Raw genomic sequence first — 22,001 nt, 5'->3', positions numbered from 1 at the left:
TCTCACGAACACATGCAGAATCACCTGTGTTCAAAAGCCAGCAGCGCTTGTGATGCAGCAGACATGTGCTGCTTCCAAAGCTCTGCCGCTTTCAGCCCGTGGAAGCATACCCTTAGTGTCTGCCATTACTACCTTTTGTGGTCGGGCATTCCACAGTCTTACTGCTCTAATTGTAAAGAAACCATACTATTTAGCTGTGGGAATCACGTCGTCCTCAGTATGGTTCTTGGAAGGAGTAAGTCATGTGCCAGTGATTTGTACTGATTATACATGTAAATGAGATCTCCTCCGAGGCATCTTTTTTCTAAGCTACACAAGCCCAACTTTTTCCAACCTCTCCCCATAAGAGAGGCCCTTCCATCCCCTGTAAGAATCTAGTTGCCCCTCTTTGAACTGATTCTAACTTCTGAATATCCTTTCTAAATGAGCCCAAAACTGGATCCTGCATTCTAGATGTGGCCTCACTAGTGATTCATAAAGGGGTAATAAAATATGTTAGGATTGCAGGATTTTATTTGTTTTTATACACCCTAAAATCTTGTAAGCCACTTCATTTTTTTCTTGAGGGACTCAAGGTCATTTTTTGAGCAAAATTCTTCAAAATGGCATATGTGGGTCATGAGTTCTGTGCAAAAATTTTTTAAAAAAAGCTCTATTGTCTTTATGAACACCAAATAGGCAGGTGGCCGGGTTACATATGACAAAATGAGCTTGGAAATATCAGGTCTATACAATCACTCCGGGGTACGGCGGAGGGGACTGGAGGACAATTTTGCTTAAATTTGAAACTTTCAAAAAAAGATTAGTCACAAACCTTGTGCACAATGGTGAATATAAAAACGCGAACACATAAAACAGACGCTAATAAGGGGGCAACTTAAAATACTTCGCAAATAGAAAACAGGCGAAAAACAAAAACTACACAGGAAAATAAGGTGCAGATGCAAGAAGTCAGAGCAGAAAGGCACCATTTGTAGGGCGTCATGCCCTGCACGACTAGGAGCAGCTTACACTGGCAGTTTGGGCTGACAGACTCCCTTTAGGTACAACAGGATGTAAGCGCAACTGTGTGGGAGGAGGGAGCGCAGCTCGAGGTCCCTTGAGACCTGGGCAGCCATCTTAAATCCGTTCTCTGAGGAAAGCTAATTACTACGTTTAGCGCTTCACCCTAACACGCAGGCGCCCAGGAAAACCCCTCACTGCCGTGACTTAGCAGTTACTACGTGATAAGGGCCCCGAGTAAGGAGCCACCGGCCCCCAGCGCACACTAGAAGCACAATGACCGCGTACGAGTACAGACAGCGAACGTCAGCCACTAAACTGCGGCCTTAGGCTTTGAGCATGCGCAGGACAGAGGCACGTAGGGAGAAGTAATCCTCCCCCCACGATTTGACCTGTCGGATGTCAATCATCCCTTTCTCCGCTTCCTATTGGTTACTTGCGAAGGGGGCGGCGGAGCACTCTCACGGTGACGGTAAAACATATACAAGTTCGTCGTGCTATTCTTCGTATCCCTTCGCATGAGGCGAGAGGAGAAATAGTCCATCTCTCCCGCCCTCTGTCGCCTCGGGCTGGGGGCAGTGCACGGACGGCGAAGTGTGAGTACCGCTTGTTTTGGGGTGTCACCTTGTGCATAATAGGAAACGGGGTCCGAGGAGGGAGTGCTAAATAAAGGGGGCCTTGTGTTTCCGATAGGGGTTGTTGTGAAGGCGGAACACGGGAGTGGGGTCAGAAGCACGCGTGGCCTGGCTGTCCCCACAATAGCGGTGTGCACAATACACAGGGATTATATGTGGCCCGAGCGGGAGGTTGGGAGCAGACGGAGTGGCGTGGGGGAGGGGAGCGTTCCACGGGGGGAGGTGTGGACTGCCGCTGCCTCTCCCCTCCCCCTCTTTCTTACTCTCTCGTTACATTGTAGCACTAGAAGTAGTTACAGTTGCCGTCTCCAGACATCTGTATCCCCCGCCCCCTGCAAATCCAGTCTGGAAGGGGCAGGCACTTGCGGGACCCCCGAAGTCTTCGCAACTCCATCGCTGCCCCTTTTGTTTTTCTGTGGAATCCGTCTATCCTGCCTCTTGTGGGGGCTGCATTCTTCCTCGCCTGCTCCATGAGCCCGTCCTGGAGGTGACTGACTGTCGAGGTAAATGTGCTGTGTGAGCCTCCATTGTGTCCCCCTCAGGCCTTGTGTGGGGGTCCCAGATCTGGGGATGGCCACTTCCCCTCCGCGTCCTTTGTAGTGATGGTGGACCCCAGTCTTCCAGCTCCAGACGTGACCCCGGCTGTTGTGGTGGTTTTGTCGTTTTCCCTCCCTGCCATCCCACTGTCCATCTGGTTCCAGTAGTTTCCATGTTACTTGGGGGTGCCCAAACTTCACGCTTTGCGCTGTGGGTCTAGCCTCCCTGAGACGCATGGCAGGGGTGTAATGGTGGATGAGAACCTTTTGTCCATAAGGAATTGGTTCTTCCTGAGTGAGTTTGGCAGGCTCAGTTTGTTGAAGGAGGGGAGGGATGAGAGGGAGGTGGTGGTGGTTGTATAGAGGAGGGGGTGTCTTTCTGTGAGCTACAGAAACATCTGCTATGTGTTAACTGGGTAGAACAGGGACTCTAGCACTCATCTTGACAGAAAAAAAAGAAACTTCTGCATACAAAATATTGAGTGGGTTTCCAGTCCATGTAACTATTGATCCGTTACATTGTATCCATATCTAGCTGGGGGCTTCGTGTTTAGTCTCCCCGACGGGGGCTTTGTCTTCGTACGCTGCAGATCACACACAAGGCTCGGCTAATCAATGCGTTCATAAGGTGAAACCTTAAGGATGAGGCCGGAAAACTTGTGGGTTGTATACTGTACTTATCAGACAGCTTTTTACAGTTTTCAGATCTTTAAAAGAAAACAACACTCGTGAAACTTTAGAATTTTTTTGGCTTGGGGGAAATTAGAGGTTTCTGGGGGTCCTGGCTTGGAAGCCACAGCTGTGCGACACATGTATCAAGACAGAAAATACCTAGCTTGGAGCGTGTGTGTTTTTTTTTTTTTTTTTAAAGGCTTGATTCACATGAGCATACACATTAGCGGGTCAGTCTAACACTGTAACGTGCTCAGAACCAAAACGTAGTCCTGAGGTTGGGTTCACATTAGCGTATTTTAAGCCCATATTGGCATGATTCTGACTGACAGGCTTGGGTGTTTGCAGGTGTATGTTTGGGTTGGGAGACCCACGTCCGGGCATTGCAGTCTGTATGGGCCGTAAGAAATGCTCATGTGAACCTGACCTCGGGACTATATTTTTGTACAATTTGATCTTATTAATGTTTTATTTATTTTTTTTCCCAAATGACATATACAGGTGACCAGCTAATGTGTATGTGGATAGGCTCCAACTTTCCCTTGACAAACATTGTGAGGAGAGATTTGGGAAGTTGACTTTCAACAAACGAGATCCTTTTGTTCCTAGGGAAGATACAAGTCTATCAGAGGTATCTGGCAACCTGTTGACCGAACAAGAGTTTAACTGTCTGGGATCTAATATAAATGGTCAGCCTTGGTTCTTGGTTGGCTATGTTGAGTTTCAATTCTTGATGATTTTGTTTCTTGGGGAGATAAGCTATCGCCACTGTGCTTGACGGCAGCTACCTCCCCATTGAGAACACGTAGGGAAATTAGCATGCCTGCTTTTGGGGTAATGGTAGGACGAACAAGATAGTTTGGCCATCAGCTTTTAAGGGTATGTTCCTAAGATATCTAGAGTGGTGTTTACTATTATCACTGCCAAAAAGGTGTTGAGGAGCTGGACATATTATTTTTTTTTTGTATTGCAAAGGGTGATATTGGCATCTGCAGAATAACTTGACTCGATCAACTTTTGTAACTTTACATTGCGGATGTGTTTTGCTGGCGCTGTGAAATGCAGCAGAAAATCCACTGCATTTTCTCTGCGTGGGAACGTATTCTTAAAGTGTGTGGAGTTTTTTTGAAATGTCTTAAAATTTCCCCGGAGAAGAGAATTATCTAAAATAAGCATTACTTGCCCCTTGAATCCAAAGCAATAATTTCCAAGTATCCAGTATCTGTTGGTAGTGATGACGTCCCATACCTCAGTCACCTGACTGCTGCAGTCAAGAACGGAGGCCAGTGGTCAGATAACGGACTATGTCGTCACTTCTGGTATGGTGGTGACCAAGGGGTTTGTGATTGTTTCCTACTCCTGAACGAATTTGAAAAACAAAAACAGGAAAACTTCTTATCAATTCACTTCAGTAAAATTGTGGTGGTTTCCTGATCTCAGGTCCAGAATTTCATCTGAATTGGGTCTCATAGACCCTTGCCATTGGCAGTGCAACATTGAAGAAACATTACATGAGTTTGTCAGATATGACATTTTAAGTCTACCTGTATGACAATGTGTTCATCATGTCTAGAAATGTTTGTTGCTAATCAAACTTAAAGTTTTAGGTTGTGCTTGGTTTCTGATATGACTAGTTTGTTTCATTGGGTTTCAATTTTTTTTTGACAGCAAAAAAAGCGTAGTCTGAAGAGCTTTCCTTCTCTACCAAGCAAAAACATGAAACCCTATGTAAACATTGTGGACTCACTTAGTAGTTATGGGATTGTTCAGGGTTCCTCACTTTTCATTCCCACTAATAATGGAACATACAAGAACACTTAAGTTTACCAAATAGTGCCTGAAGTTTATTAGGATATGTTACCAATATTATCCTTTATTTGTGTAGCATTTAGTCTGTTCACATCTTGGTTTACAAGGAAGCTTCAAAAGGCGAACATTGGACTATATATTGGCTGATCCTTGATGTTTCACTAGAACAAATGTGAACATGACATAGGTGTAGCAATTTTACATCAGAGGAATTGATAGAAATAACAGATGATAAAAATGAGCACTGATGAATTGGGTAAGAGACCAGAAACAGCTAGTGAGCACTTATAATCTAAAGATAATGGAATACAAGTTGCTTGCCTGAGGAGGTGGTGATGGCGAACTGAGTCGAGGGGTTCAAGAGAGGCCTGGATGTCTTCCTGGAGCAGAACAATATTGTATCATACAATTATTAGGTTCTGTAGAAGTACGTAGATCTGGGGATTTATTATGATGGAATATAGGCTGAACTGGATGGACAAATGTCTTTTTTCGGCCTTACTAACTATGTTACAATGCTCATTTGTCTAGCGAGCCAGTATGTTCAATTGGGGAAATATAAAACTGGCTATACAGATCAGATGGCCAAACGATGATTTGGCCAACAGTTGTTTCTCCCATACACAAGAGTGATCTTGGGCCATGAAGAAGCAGACGACTGATATATCTGCCAGCAGCTTATCTCCAGTGGAAGAATGCAATCTGAAATTGGACCTGTCCGATCAACATCTCTCACCACCATCTCTTTGCTGGCACCCCCCAAACACGTTGTTGGGGTCGACTGACAGTTTAACGTTTATGGGTGACCTTAAATGACAACACATTACTTAGTCCATGCCAGTATATATGCTAACATCCATGTAAATTGTATGGCAATAGAACAATCATATCATGTAAAGGGGTTGTCAGTTTAAAATGTAAGACAAAAATGCACCAGATGGGTTAAAAAATGAAAACAAAATATAGAGTTCTCTGGTTTGCTGCAGTATTGTGGCATAAAAAGCTTTTAAAAGTTGCATAATTTTGTCGCAACTGAAGGCTGCACTAAAATCATGCAACTTTTGGTGCCCCCCGCGCTATTTTCGCTCAGCTCGTACAACGTGGGCAGAGCTGAGACTGGGTTGTGGCAACCGCCGCTTGTCCAAAATTCATGATAAGCAGCGGTCTTCACTGCGCCACATATCTTTGTCCAGAAAATACAGGAGTAGGATTTGTGAGAGATGCATGCCATCCGTCCTGCGCTCCTGATTCGTGAATATGCATACGCCTCTATGAATCGGACGCATCTGACTCCAGCACATCTCTTCGTCAAGACCAGCGTGAACAGTGTCGTAATGATTTGGGCCTAATGAGCTTATTGTAGACAGTCGTCACAACTCACCTAACTACAATCTTTAATCTCTCCCTCTCCTCTGGCATTTTCCACTCCTCCTTCAAACACTCTATCATTACTCCATTATTAAAGAAACCCGTCCTCGACCCATCCTGCACAAATAACTACAGACCGGTCTCCAATCTCCCCTTAATCTCTAAACTCTTGGGCTGTGTGCACACAATGCGGATTTAGTGGGGATCCGCAGTGGATTTTTCCGCGCAGAAACGCTGCAGTTCCGCACAGTGATTTACAGTACAATGTAAATCAATTGGAAAAAAAAAGCTGTGCGGAAAAATCCGCATTAAAATCGGATCAAAAGAAGTAGCATGCTACTTCTTTTGTGCGGAACTGCAGCGTTTCTGACCCCTTCCATTATAGAAATCCGCAGGGGGAAAAACCGCAGGAAATCCGCATCAATTCAGCGGCAAATCCGCACCTGCGGTTTCTGCCAGGAGATGCAGATTTTGTGCGGAAAATTCTGCACCCCAATCCGCAACGTGTGCACCTTGAAGCGCCTGATCTACTCCTGCCTTATCTGTTTACCTCTCCACTCCCTCCTAGACCCTTCACAGTCAGGTTTCCGCCCCCTACATTCGACAGAAACTGCACTCATCAAAGTGACCAATGACCTTCTGACAGCAAAATGTAACGGTGACCACTCTCTACTCATTCTTCTCGACCTTTCTGCAGCTTTAGACACTGTTGACCACCCTCTCCTACTCTCTAGGTTCCAGTCACTAGGCATTAAGGACACTACTCTCTCCTGGTTCTTTTCCTATCTTTCTGAATGCTCCTTCAGTGTTTTGTTCTCTGGCTCCACTTCCTCTCCTCTTCCTCTCACTGTTGGGGTACCTCAGGGCTCAGTCCTTGGCCCCCTTCTCTTCTCCCTCTACAAGCCCCTATTGGACAGACCATCAGCAGATTTGGCTTTCAGTACCATCTTTATGCTGATGTCACACAACTGTACACGTCATCCCCTGACCTTACCCCCGCTGTACTACAGAATGCCATTGACTTTCTGTCTGCAGTCTCCATCATCATGTCCGCTCTCTATCTGAAACTCAACCTCTCCAAAACTGAACATCTTCTGCTCCCGCCATCTACTAACCTCCCTAAATCTGACATTTCCCTCTCCGTAGGTGGCACCATAATAACATCCCGGCGGCAGGCGTGCTGTCTGGGTGTTATGTTTGACTCCGATCTTTCCTTCACCTCCCATATACTATCTATTGCCCGCTCGTGCCGCTTACACCTAAAGAACATCTATAGAATCTGCCCTTTTCTCACCATGGAAACAACTAAAACCCTCACGGTCGCCTTGATCCTCCCTCGCCTGGACTACTGCAACGCTCTATTAATTGGCCTCCCGCCTACTCGATTTTTCCCCTCTCCAGTCCATCCTTAATGCAGGAGCCAGGATCGTCCATCTAGCTCATCGGTATTCAGACATGTCCGCTCTTCGCCAGTTGTTACACTGGCTACCCATTCATTATAGGATCCAATTCAAAGTACTTTTTCTCACCCACAAAGCTCTCCACAGTGCGGCACCCCCTTACATCTCCTCCCTCATTTCAGTCTATCGGCCTAACTGACCGTTGCGCTCTGCAAACGACTTTCAACTAACCTCTGCACTAATTTGTACTTCCCACTCCTGACTCCATGACTTCTCGTGTAGTGCGCCAATCCTCTAGAATGCTCTACCCCAGTGTTCCCCAACTCCCGTCCTCAAGAGCCATCAACTGGTCATGGTTTCAGGATTTCCTTAGTATTGCACAGGTGATAATTGCCTCTCCTGCACAGGCATTAATTCCATCTCCTGTGCAATACTAAGGAAATCCTGAAAACATGACCTGTTGATGGCTCTTGGGGAACACTGCTCTACCCCAAGATATTAGGACCATCCACAATTTGCATAGTATTAGGTGCTCCCACAAAACACATTTGTTCAGTGCGGCCTATCACGTTCACTGATCAAAGTCATTTTAGGTGTGTGTGTGTGGCCCATTCACTACTTCCATCTATCTCCCCCCCCCCCCCCATCCCCTGAAGATGGCTCGACCATCATTGTAAATACACACCTCATTGTAGATTGTAAGCTCTCACGAGCAGGGTCGTCTTAAGGCCCCTTCACATTAAGCGACGCTGCAGCGATACCGACAACGATCCGGATCGCTGCAGCGTCGCTGTTTGGTCGCTGGAGAGCTGTCACACAGACCGCTCTCCAGCGACCAACGATGCCGGTAACCAGGGTAAACATCGGGTAACTAAGCGCAGGGCCGCGCTTAGTAACCCGATGTTTACCCTGGTTACCATGCTAAAAGTAAAAAAAAACAAACACTACATACTTACCTACAGCCGTCTGTCCTCCAGCGCTGCGCTCTGCTTCTCTGCTCTCCTCCTGTACTGTCTGTGAGCCGGAAAGCAGAGCGGTGACGTCACCGCTCTGCTTTCCGGCTCACAGCCAGTACAGGAGGAGTGCAGAGCACAGCGCTGGAGGACAGACAGCGGTAGGTAAGTATCTAGTGTTTGTTTTTTTTTACTTTTAGCATGGTAACCAGGGTAAACATCGGGTTACTAAGCGCGGCCCTGCGCTTAGTTACCCGATGTTTACCCTGGTTACCAGTGAAGACATCGCTGGATCGGTGTCACACACGCCGATCCAGCGATGTCTCCAGGGAGTCCAGCGACGAAATAAAGTTCTGGACTTTGTTCAGCGACCAACGATCTCCCAGCAGGGGCCTGATCGTTGGTCGCTGGCACACATAACGATTTCATTAACGATATCATTGCTACGTCACAAATAGCAACGATATCGTTAACAATATCGTTATGTGTGAAGGTACCTTTATTTTGCTTTAATTATTGTATTGTTAACTTTGTTACTAATGACTGTTGTGTTTGAAACTGTAAAGCACTGCGGAGTATGTTGGTGCTATATAAATAAAGATTGATTATTATTAGAAGGCCTGGAGAGATAATTAAATTTATTTGGCTGAATCTCTGATTAGAGCAGTCCTGCCACTAGAGCCCCATGTATAATATTGAACATGGGTGTCCCATGCCTATCCGCTGAGATCATAAGCAAGAGGGGGAACAGTGAATTGGCCACACATACCATGAGGTCAGAGACCTCTCCCCCCTCCCCCCCCCCCCCCCTTTAATTCTGTTTCCATGCTTCTTCCAAACAGAAGATGCACAGCCGTATGTTAGTAATATGACCGAGTATAAAGGGGCACCATGGGGCATAGCTTCCATGCCTGGCAGTTTTATTGCTCTCGATAAGAGAAACAAAATGTCTTGTAGATACATGCCTTCCATTGTTATGAAATTGATAATTCCTAACTGAAATAAGAGTTTTGTTATGTAACTTTTTTTTTGCAAGCGAGACTGGAAATCCTCAATTTTAGGGCTCGCTCTCACACTGCCGTCGTTTTTTATATGCAAGAGAATCGGGCCGATTATGCTAATGACTGTAGGATCAAGCTGTCAGAGTTTGATCCGAGTGTCATCTTACTGTGATCTGATTCTCGTGCATGAGAGAAAAGGATCACAGGTGCGGAGGAGATGGAGAACTTAGTTTCTCCATCTTCATTGTCCCTGTCTCCGTGGTATTCGGACTTCACTAGAATGACATCCGTGTGCAGTCCGATGCTTTATACTCACCCATAGACTTGTATGGGTGCGCGTGATCCGATTATCGGGTACACGCTCAACGTTTTGCAATTGCTTTCTCATGCCGACTTAGCATGGGAAAACAGTGGCGGATCAGCATTGCTCGATCATATGACAATAGCCCAGTGATATCCGCTAAAACATCCTATAGCACTCGTCCAAGTTATATGCCAGTGTAAATAAACCCCAAATGTGAGCATACAAAGTTTTTGTTTGCGTTTTTTTTTTAATTGTGAATTGGACTTGAAGAGGTTTTCTGAGAATTTATATTGGACGAATGTGGGTAGACCCCCCGGCACCCCTACTAGTCGGCTGTTTCAAATGGAGCACCACTTTCCCTTTATTTACCAGGCAAAGATGACTTTGTAGACAATAAGAAATATATACGGTAACTTTATAAAATAGAAAATGATGTAAAACGCTACATTCAGAAATGATGAATTTTCTTCACAATCCAAAAGATCCAGAATAATGTATGATATTTCTGTCCTGTACCTGGACCTTCATCAGAATGGAGCGCTATCACAAAGGGATGGAAGATGCCTAGCAGCAGCTTATCTTTATGCGCTGCACAATCTGCCCCATTCTGATGAAGGTCCAGTTACAGGACAAACATCATACATTATTCTGGAACTTTAGGATTGTGAAGAAAATTAATCAATTCTGCATACTTCTCATAGCTAAGTTTTCTATCAATTTGCTATTACGGATTGCTACCTTAGTTAGGCACCCGCTTCCAATTTAGTAGTGCCGTAAACTACAATTTGATAATTTTCTAAGTTTTAAAGACTGCTTTTTGCATCCTTGGCTTAACAATGTTGTGTATGTGAGTTTTTGTAAAGAGATGTGATGCCTATAACATACATAATGCTATTTTTTTGTGACAGAACAGTTATATTAGTTACCGTATATCCTCACACTGTTTTGTCTATGGTTGGGAAAGATAGCTGTCGGGTGATGAACGCACTCATTGCTACCTAAGGTGCCTGTTTACGGTTCCTACTACTAGGGCTAGGTTCACATTGCGTTAAAGCAGCCCGTTCAACACATGCGTTAAACCGACTGCATTAACGCAAGTGGCGACGCTCTATCTGCGCTAGCGGTGACTGACCCGGGAACACTGCAGCCCGCGTCCCAGGGTCTGTCACTCAGTGATGGCACATCGCTAGCGCACACCCATTTTGGGCGTGCGCTAGCGATGCACCCGAAATAGTACTTAATGGCAGCGTTAACGGACTGCGTTACACCGCGTTATGCCGCGGTGTAACGCAGTCCATCTAACGGACTTCTTAAACGTAATGTGAACCCGATAATACAGCATGTTGGTTCAGTTTTTTCCTTCCACAGTCCAAACTCGTACTGCTAGGGAATTTAGATTGGTGTCTGTAAAGTGGAATTGGTGCTGTATAGGGGTATGTGCACACGTCAGGATTTCTGACAGAAATTTTCCTGACAAAAAACGGACATTTCTGCCAGAAATCCGCATGCATTTTTAGGCTAGGTTCACATTGCGTTAGGGCAGTCAGATTAGTGCATAGCGCTACGGAATGCGCTAACGCAATGTCCCAAAAGGGATCGCGTTTGCCGATCCTGCTAGCGCAGATCCCTGATCTGCGCTAGCGAGGAACGGACCGCGAACGCTGCAAGCAGCGTTCAAGGTCCGTCACTCAAATGACGGCACATCGCTAGCGATGCGTTCGCCATTACAAGCAATGGCGGCGTTAACGGACTACGTTACACCGCGTTATGCCGCGGTGCAACGTAGTCCGTTAAACGGGTTCACACAACGCAGTGTGAACCTAGCCTTAAGCGTTTTTCATGCCTTTTTTTTGCGTTTTTTTCCAAATGCATAAAATAGCAGGAAAAACGCAAAAAACCCGCAAAACTAATGAACATACTGCTTTTTTTTTTACCGCGATGCGTTTTTTTCGCGGAAAAAAACGCATCATGTGCACAAAAATTGCAGAATGCATTCTAAATGATAGGATGCATAATGCATGCATTGAGTTTTTATAGCGTTTTTATCGCCAAAAAAACCCATGAAAACCTGAACGTGTGCACATACCCTGAGTGAAATAAATCCTGAAACTTACCAGTGAATCTGGCAGGAGATGGCCGCTGATAAGATTCTAAGTACATAGGAGGAGGAGGAGGATGGAGCTCTGTCTGTAGCTCCTCCTGTCTGCATACAATCTCATCAGTAGCCGCCATCATCTCCTGTCTCAGTAATGGGAAAGTGTCTTCACTGAATACAACTTTTACCTCAGAATTGAGAATTCTGATAATGTCTGATCAATTCTGGCAGAGAAAGAAGATTTCTCTATGTATTTCAAAGTTGCTTATTTTCATGTGTACTATTGCATTATGAAATAAAAATTAAAATGGTTACTTTTTAATATTGCAAACTAGAATGTTTAATGGGACTTGTATATGCATTGATAACTGCACAGCTTTGGATGCAGTTAGGAGTATTCAGGCCTGTGTTCTGTATAAAGTAAAGGGCACCTGTCAGCTATCTTGGCCTCCTAATTTACCTCTATATCTTTACTGCACTCATTTCTAAATTCTAGCAATCTTCTTTTTATGCCTTAGCAATTGCTCTGTAGAACTGAATTGAACTGTAAACTCAAGCTCTAATCCGCAGATTAGTGAGGGGTCGTCCAGTGGGATGTTGATTCTCATCACTAACATCTATGGACCCTCACCTGCTAGTGACACCAAGGTCTGCTCTTTGCGAATCTTCTGCATGTCCGTGATATTCTTCCTCTCAGGGCTTGCGCAGTGTGCTAGCTAAGGCTACGTTCACATTTGCGTTGTCGGGCGCAGCGTCGGCGACGCGATGCGACGCAACCAACAACGCATGTACACAATGCAGCGTTTTGCAACGCATGCGTTGTCATAAGATCCTACAGATCAGGAATTTCGGCGCAGGGAAAATGTTACAGGTAGCGTCCTCTGCGCCCTGTCTTGTGCGTCTATATGACGCATGCGTCGTAAAATGCAGTACAACGCATTCCAGCGCATGTCCATGCGCCCCCCCATGTTAAAGATAGGGGCGCATGACGCATGCGTCGCCGACTCTGCGCCCAACAACGCAAATGTGAACGTACCTAAGCTGGGGTGCGTACACCTGTCTTTATTGCACATCACCAGGGAGGCTAAATATCACACAAGATTTACAAAGGGCTGACAGTGATGTTGCTTTAACAAACCATTTCGATTACTTGGGGGCGTACTTACGAGATGGGCAATAGAATTAGTCTGGGGAAATCTGTGTCCCCCCTGGAAAAGTCTATGCCAATTTCCATAGAACAAGCTTGAATAAAATTTGATACTACAATTGAAGAGCAATTGCTAAGGTATGACACGAGAAATGGGGTTCAGAAAAAACATGGTGATAATGTAGTTGGATCTAGCGCAATCGATCAATTCCCTTAAGGCTATGTGTACACGTTCAGGATTTCTTGCAGAAATTTCCTGAGAAAAACCTGAAATTTTCTGCAAGAATTCTGCATGCGTTTTTTGCGCGTTTTTACCACGTTTTTGGTGCTTTTTTTTTTGCGGATTTTTCCGGACACTTCCAATGCATTATATAGTAGGAAATCCGCCAAAAATCCGCAAAATTAATGAACATGCTGCGTTTTTTACCGTGATGCGTTTTTTTTCACGGAAAAAAACGCATCATGTGCACAAAAATTGCGGAATTCATTCTAAATGATGGGATGCATAATGTATGCTGTTTTTTTTTTTTTTTTTTGCGGATTTATGGCGAAAAAAGATGCAAAAAATCAGCAATGCGTGCACACAGCCTAAATTGTGGACTCCCTTTCCGATTGAGCCCAGTGTAACAATGTCTAAGGCTACTTTCACACTAGCGTCGTACGACGCACGTCGCAATGCGTCATTTTGGTGAAAAAATGCATCCTGCAAAGTTGGCTGCAGGATGCGTTTTTTCCCCATAGACTAACATTAGCGACGCCTTGCCACACGTTGCAACCGTCCTGCGATGGTTGCGTCGTGTTGTGGCGGACCGTCGGAACAGAAAAAGTTGCTTGCAACGTTTTTTTTTGTGCGTCGTGTCCGCCATTTCCGACCGCACATGCACAGCCGGAACTCCGCCCCCTCCTCCCCGCAACTCACAATGGGGCAGCGGATGCGTTGTAATAATGCGTCCGCTGCCCCCATTGTGCTGCGTTGTCACAGGATGCGTCAGTACGTCGGGCCGACGCACTGCGGCGGGCCGACGCACTGCGGCGGGCCGACGCTAGAGTGAAAGTAGCCTAACACAGCTTCACTATATAGCTCAGGGCTGAGTATATTCCTTGGGCTGAGTTGTTTTTATCAGAATATACACAACCACACTATCATACAAGTGTTTCTCATAAAATTAGAATATATATATAAAAAAAAAAAAAAATTATTTCCCAAAAGTAATTATCTCAGTAAATTAGAATACTTCACCAGCTTCAAAAATTAATTTTAAAATCCGAAATGTTGGCCTACTGAAATGTATGTTCAGTAAATGCACTCAATACTTGGTTGGGGCTCGTTTTGCATCAATTACTGGATCAATGCGGCTTGGTATGGCGGCGATCATCCTGTGGCACTGCTGAGGTGTTATGGAAGCCCAGGTTGCTTTAATAGCAGCCTTCAGCTCGTCTGTATTGTTGGGTCTGGTGTATCATCTTCGTCTTGACAATACCCCATAGATTTTCTTTGGGGTTAAGGTCAGGTGAGTTTGCTGGCCAATCAAGCACAGTGATACTGCTGTTTTTAAACTAGGTATTGGTACTTTTGGCAGTGTGGACATGTGCCAAGTTCTGCTGGAGAATGAAATTTCCTTCTCCAAAAAGCGCGTCTGCAGAGGGAAGCATGAAGTGCTCTAAAACTTCCTGCTAGATGGCTGTGCTTACTTTGGTCTTGGTAAAACACAGTGGACCTACACCAGCAGATGACATGGCTCCCCAAACCATCACTGATTGTGGAAACTTCACACTAGACCTCAAGCAGCTTGGATTGTGTGTCTCGCCACTCTTCCTCCAGACTCTGGTACCTTCATTTCCAACTGAAATACAACATTTACTTTCATCTGAAAACAACACCTTGGACCACTGAACAACAGTCCAGTTCTTTTTCTCCTTGGCTCATGTAAGAAGTTTCTAGGCATTGTTCATTGGTCATGAGTGGCTTGACACAAGGAATGAAACACTTTTAGCGCATGTCCTGGATACGTCTGTGTGGTGGCTCTTGAAGCAATGACTCTAGCAGCAGTTCACTCCTTGTGAATCTTCCCCCAAATTTTTGAATGGCCTTTTCTTAACAATCCTTTCAAGGCTATGGTTATCCCGGTTGCTTGTGCACCTTTTTCTACCACACTTTTTCTTCCACTCAATTCTATTGATATGCTTGGATGCAGAACTTTGTAAACAGCCAACTTCTTTAGCAATAACCTTTTGAGGCTTAGGCTACTTTCACACTAGCATCGTGCACTGCACGTCGCAATGCGTCGTTTAGGAAAAAAAACGCATCCTGCAAAATTGCTTGCAGGATGCGTTTTTTCCTCCATTGACTAACATTAGCGACGCATTACGATGCTTTGCCACACGTCACAACCATCGTGCGATGGTTGCGCCGTGTTGTGGCGGACCGTCGGCAGCAAAAAATGTTACATGTAATGTTTTTTGCTGCGTTGTGTCCGCCATTTCTGACCGTGCATGCACGGCTGGAACTCCGCCTCCACCTCCCCGCAACTCACAATGGGGCAGCGGATGCTCTGAAAAAATGCATCCGCTGCCCCCGTTGTGCGGCGCTTGCACAGTATGCGTCGGTACGTCGGGCCGACGCAGTGCGACAGCCCCGTACCGACGCTAATGTGAAAGTAGCCTTAGGCCTTTTTCACACTTCCGTCTTTCAGCTTCCGTCACAATCTGTCGTTTTTTAGAATGCAAGATCCAGCAAAAAAAATTTGCAATATCCTGCATTTTCTCATAGACTTGTATTTGTGATGGGTGGCCATCCGTTTCATCCGTCTTTCACTAGATCCTGCATAAAAAAAAGTCCTTCGGGCAGAGAAAACGTTCAGAAGAACGTTTTTTCTGCACGTCGGAAAATCGGTCAGCGATGCATCCTGTGCGGCTGCCTGTGAAAAGCAGGAATCCAGCGACGGGTCCCGCCTTTTCAAAGAGAGCATGCTTGGAAGAATTTCCCGTCTTTCTCTTTTTACTATTGATGCTGCGTATGCAGCATCAATAGTAACAAGATAGAATGTTAAAAATAATTTAAATTTTTTTTTTTAAAAATCACAATATTCTCACCTACCGGCGTTCCCGTGCAGCGTCACCGATGCTCCCGGCAGCTAGCGTTACTTCCTAGTAACACATTTCGAAATCTCGTGAGAAGTCGCAGTCTCGCGAGACCGCAACTTCTCACGAGATTCCGCAATGTATTACTAGGAACGCTAGATGCCAGGAGCATCGCTGCGCGGGAACGCCAGTAGGTGAGAATCCTGCGGTGTTTTTTTTTTTGTTTGTTTGTTTTTTAACCTGGTTTATGTTGTGTATGTGTTTTCGCAGTGGAAAACTGCTGCGAAGACGCATACACAACAGGTTCACATAGCCTCGACGGGTCTGTCAGAAAGACGGGCCCAGTGCACACGTTTTCCACAATCTGCACAGGATCTGTTATTTCAACGTCTTGACGGATTCTGTGCAGATTTGGAAGACGGAAGTGTGAAAAAAGCCTTACCCTCCTTGTGGAGTGTGTCAGTGACTGCCTTCTGGACATCTATCAAGTCAGCAGTCTCCCTTATGATTGTAGAGCCTACTGAAGTAGACTATAGGACATTTTTAAATGCTTAGGAAGCTTTTGCAGGTGTTTTTGTTAATTACCGTATATACTTGAGTATAAGCCGACCCCACAAAAAACTGGGAAAACTTATTGACTCAAGTATAAGCCTAGGGTGGAAAATGCAGCAGCTACCGGTGAATTTCAAAAATAAAAATAGATGCTCCATACCGTTCATTATTGCCCCAAAGGAGGCTCCATATAAAGCTGTGCCATATATAATGCTCCATACCATTGTTGCCCCATAGATGCTCCATATAAAGCTGTGCCCCATATATAATGCTCTGCACCGTTCATTATGGCCGCATAGATGCTCCATTTAAAGCTGTGCCATATATGCTCTGCACCGTTCATTGTTGCCCCATAGATGCTCCTTATAAAGCTGTGCCCCATATATAATGCTCTGCACCGTTCATTATTGCCCCATAGATGCTCCATATAAAGCTGTGCCATATAGAATGCTCTGCACCGTTCATTATTGCCCCATAGATGCTCCATATAAAGCTGTGCCATATAGAATGCTCTGCATCGTTCATTATTGCCCCATAGATGCTCCATATAAAGCTGTGCCATATAGAATGCTCTGCACCGTTCATTATTGCCCCATAGATGCTCCATATAAAGCTGTGCCATATAGAATGCTCTGCATCGTTCATTATTGCCCCATAGATGCTCCATATAAAGCTGTGCCATATATGCTCTGCACCGTTCATTATTGCCCCATAGATGCTCCACATAAAGCTGTGCCATATATGCTCTGCACCGTTCATTATTGCCCCATAGATGCTCCATATAAAGCTGTGCCATATAGAATGCTCTGCACCGTTCATTATTGCCCCATAGATGCTCCATATAAAGCTGTGCCATATATGCTCTGCACCGTTCATTATTGCCCCATAGATGCTCCATATAAAGCTGTGCCATATAGAATGCTCTGCAGCGTTCATTATTGCCCCATAGATGCTCCATATAAAGCTGTGCCATATAGAATGCTCTGCACCGTTCATTATTGCCCCATAGATGCTCCATATAAAGCTGTGCCATATATGCTCTGCACCGTTCATTATTGCCCCATAGATGCTCCATATAAAGCTGTGCCATATAGAATGCTCTGCAGCGTTCATTATTGCCCCATAGATGCTCCATATAAAGCTGTGCCATATAGAATGCTCTGCACCGTTCATTATTGCCCCATAGATGCTCCATATAAAGCTGTACCATATAGAATGCTCTGCACCGTTCATTATTGCCTCATAGATGCTCCATATAAAGCTGTGCCATATAGAATGCTCTGCACCGTTCATTATTGCCTCATAGATGCTCCATATAAAGCTGTGCCATATAGAATGCTCTGCACCGTTCATTATTGCCCCATAGATGCTCCACATAAAGCTGTGCCATATATGCTCTGCACCGTTCATTATTGCCCCATAGATGCTCCATATAAAGCTGTGCCATATATGCTCTGCACCGTTCATTATTGCCCCTTAGATGCTCCTTATAAAGCTGTGCCATATATAACGCTGCTGCTGCAATAAAAAAAAAAACACATACTCACCGCTCTTGCTTGCAGCTCCTCAGCGTCTCTCCGCACTGACTGTTCATGCAGAGGGCGGCGCGCACTAGTACGTCATCGCGCCCTCTGACCTGAACAGTCAGAGCAAGTGGACGGGAAGACGGAGCGGCGCCCGGCGGGTGGAACGCGGACAGGTGAAAATAAAATACTCACCTAGTCCCGGCGCTCCTGACGCTCCCCCTGCCTGTCACACTGTCTTCGGGTGCGGCAGCTCTTCCTGTCAGCGGTCACTGGCACCGCTCAGAGGAATGAATATGCGGCTCCACCCCTATGGGAGTGGAGTCCATATTCATAAGTTTAACCCCTTTACCCCCAAGGGTGGTTTGCACGTCAATGACCAGGCCAATTTTTACAATTCTGACCACTGTCCCTTTATGAGGTTATAACTCCGAAACGCTTCAACGGATCCTGGTGATTCTGACATTGTTTTCTCGTGACATATTGTACTTCATGATAGTGGTAAAATTTCTTTGATAGTACCTGCGTTTATTTGTGAAAAAAACGGAAATTTGGCGAAAATTTTGAAAATTTCACAATTTTCAAACTTTGAATTTTTATGCAATTAAATCACAGAGATATGTCACACAAAATACTTAATAAGTAACATTTTCCACATGTCTCCTTTACATCAGCATAATTTTGGAACCAAATTTTTTTTTTTGTTAGGGAGTTATAAGGGTTAAAAGTTGACCAGCAATTTCTCATTTTTACAACACCATTTTTTTTTAGGGACCACGTCTCATTTGAAGTCATTTTGAGGGGTCTATATGATAGAAAATGCCCAAGTGTGACACCATTCTAAAAACTGCACCCCTCAAGGTGCTCAAAACCACATTCAAGAAGTTTATTAACCCTTCAGGTGTTTAATAGGAATTTTTGGAATGTTTAAATAAAAATGAACATTTAACTTTTTTACACAAAAAATTTACTTCAGCTCCAATTTGTTTTATTTTACCAAGGGTAACAGGAGAAAATGGACCCCAAAAGTTGTTGTCCAATTTGTCCTGAGTACGCTGATACCCCATATGTTGCAGTAAACCACTGTTTGGGCGCATGGGAGAGCTCGGAAGGGAAGGAGCGCCGTTTGACTTTTCAATGCAAAATTGACAGGAATTGAGATGGGACGCCATGTTGCGTTTGGAGAGCCACTGATGTGCCTAAACATTGAAACCCCCCACAAGTGACACCATTTTGGAAAGTAGACCCCCTAAGGAACTTATCTGGATGTGTGGTGAGCACTTTGACCCACCAAGGGCTTCACAGAAGTTTATAATGCAGAGCCATAAAAATAAAACAATTTTTTTCCCACAAAAATTATTTTTTAGCCCCCAGTTTTGTATTTTCCCTAGGGTAACAGGAGAAATTGGACCCTAAATGTTGTTGTCCAATTTGTCCTGAGTACGCTGATACCTGATATGTGGGGGGAACCACCGTTTGGGCGCATGGGAGGGCTCGGAAGGGAAGGAGCATCATTTGGAATGCAGACTTAGATGGATTGGTCTGCAGGCGTCACATTGCGTTTGCAGAGCCCCTAATGTACCTAAACAGTAGAAACCCCCCACAAGTGACCCCATATTGGAAACTAGACCCCTCAATGAACTTATCTAGATGTGTTGTGAGAACTTTGAACCCCCAAGTATTTCACTACAGTTTATAACGCAGAGCCGTGAAAATAAAAAATCTTTTTGTTTTCCCACAAAAATTATTTTTAGCCCCCAGTTTTGTATTTTCCCAAGGGTAACAGGAGAAATTGGTCCACAAAAGTTGTTGTCCAATTTGTCCTGAGTACGCTGATACCCCATATGTGAGGGTAAACCCCTGTTTGGGCACACGGGAGAGCTCGGAAGGGAAGGAGCACTGTTTTACTTTTTCAACTCAGAATTGGCTGGAATTGAGATCGGACGCCATGTCGTGTTTGGAGAGCCCCTGATGTGCCGAAACAGTGGAAACCCCCCAATTATAACTGAAACCTTAATCTAAACACACCCCTAACCCTAATTCCAACGGTAACCCTAACCACACCTCTAACCCTGACACACCCCTAACCCTAATCCCAACCCTATTCCCAACTGTAAATGTAATCTAAACCCTAACCCTAACTTTAGCCCCAACCCTAACCCTAACCCTAGCCCTAACCCTAGCCCTAATGGGAAAATGGAAATAAATACTTTTTCTTTTATTTTTCCCTAACTAAGGGGGTGATGAAGGGGGGTTTGATTTACTTTTATAGCGAGTTTTTTAGCGGATTTTTATGATTGGCAGCCGTCACACACTGAAAGACGCTTTTTATTGCAAAAAATATTTTGTGCAATACCACATTTTGAGAGCTATAATTTTTCCATATTTTGGTCCACAGAGTCATGTGAGGTCTTGTTTTTTGCGGGACGAGTTGACGTTTTTATTGAAAACATTTTCGGGCACGTGACATTTTTTGATCGCTTTTTATTCCGATTTTTGTGAGGAAGAATGACCAAAAACCAGCTATTCATGAATTTCTATTGGGGGAGGCGTTTATACCGTTCCGCGTTTGGTAAAATTGATAAATTAGTTTTATTCTTCGGGTCAGTACGATTACAGCGATACCTCATTTATATCATTTTTTTATGGTTTGGCGCTTTTATACGATAAAAACTATTTTACAGAAAACATAATTATTTTTGCATCGCTTTATTCTCAGGACTATAACTTTTTTTTTTTTTTGCTGATGATGCTGTATGGCGGCTCGTTTTTTGCGGGACAATATGACGCTTTCAGCGGTACCATGGTTATTTATATCTGTCCTTTTGATCGTGTGTTATTCCACTTTTTGTTCGGCGGTATGATAATAAAGCGTTGTTTTTTGCCTCGTTTTTTTTTTTTTTTTTTTCTTACGGTGTTTACTGAAGGGGTTAACTAGTGGGAAAGTTTTATAGGTTGGGTCGTTACGGACGCGGCGATACTAAATATGTGTACTTTTATTGTTTTTTTTTTTTTTATTTAGATGAAGAAATGTATTTATGGGAATAATATTTTTCTTTTTTTCATTATTTTGAAATATTTTTTTTTATTTTTTTTTACACATTTGGAAAAAATTTTTTTTACTTTTTTTACTTTGTCCCAGGGGGGGACATCACAGATCAGTGATCTGACAGTTTGCACAGCACTCTGTCAGATCACTGATCTGACTTGCAGCGCTGCAGCCTTCACAGTGCCCGCTCTGAGCAGGCTCTGTGAAGCCACCTCCCTCCCTGCAGGACCCGGATCCGCGGCCATCTTGGATCCGGGGCTGGAGGGAGCAGGGAGGGAGGTGAGACCCTCGCAGCAACGCGATCACATCGCGTTGCTGCGGGGGGCTCAGGGAAGCCCGCAGGGAGCCCCCTCCCTGCGCGATGCTTCCCTGCACCGCCGGCACATCGCGATCATGTTTGATCGCGGTGTGCCAGGGGTTAATGTGCCGGGGGCGGTCCGTGACCGCTCCTGGCACATAGTGCCGGATGTCAGCTGCGATAAGCAGCTGACACCTGGCCGCGCTCCCCCCGTGAGCGCGGCCGATCGGCTATGACGTACTATCCCGTCCAGGGTCAGATAAGCCCAGGGCACATCGACGGGATAGTACGTCTAAGGTCACAGAGGGGTTAATGAGCGGTCCCACGTGACCGCTGTACAGGGGAAGATCTGCGGCACCCGGAGACAGTGTGACAGGCAGGGGGAGCGCCGGGACTAGGTGAGTATGCGACAATCCTCTCTCCCCCTCACCCGCCGACCCTGCTGCCGACCGTGACTCGAGTATAAGCCGAGAGGGGCACTTTCAGCCCAAAAATTTGGGCTGAAAATCTCGGCTTATACTAGAGTATATACGGTATTCTAATTTTCTGAGATAATGACTTTTGGGTTTCATTGAC

The 22,001-nt window shown here is 44.9% G+C and overlaps 1 protein-coding gene across 7 annotated transcripts in view; it reads left to right on the top strand.

Moving 5' to 3' along the window:
• The first annotated feature begins 1,454 nt into the window (after nt 1-1,454).
• The window catches only part of TCF3 (transcription factor 3), a 128,416-nt gene continuing 107,869 nt past the window's right edge, over nt 1,455-22,001 (top strand). For 4 of the 7 annotated variants that reach the window (XM_069740640.1, XM_069740637.1, XM_069740642.1 and 1 more), the window contains exon 1: nt 1,460-1,598. The gene's annotated coding sequence lies outside the window, so the exon portion shown is untranslated. Of the gene's footprint in view, nt 1,599-1,906; nt 2,141-22,001 lie in introns of those variants that run through there. The other 3 variants (XM_069740641.1, XM_069740638.1, XM_069740639.1) reach the window with 2 other exon arrangements.

The sequence above is a fragment of the Ranitomeya imitator genome, chromosome 1 (genome assembly GCF_032444005.1).
Source record: "Ranitomeya imitator isolate aRanImi1 chromosome 1, aRanImi1.pri, whole genome shotgun sequence".
NCBI lineage: Eukaryota > Metazoa > Chordata > Amphibia > Anura > Dendrobatidae > Ranitomeya > Ranitomeya imitator.
This window is presented reverse-complemented; position numbering and strand designations above follow the sequence as displayed.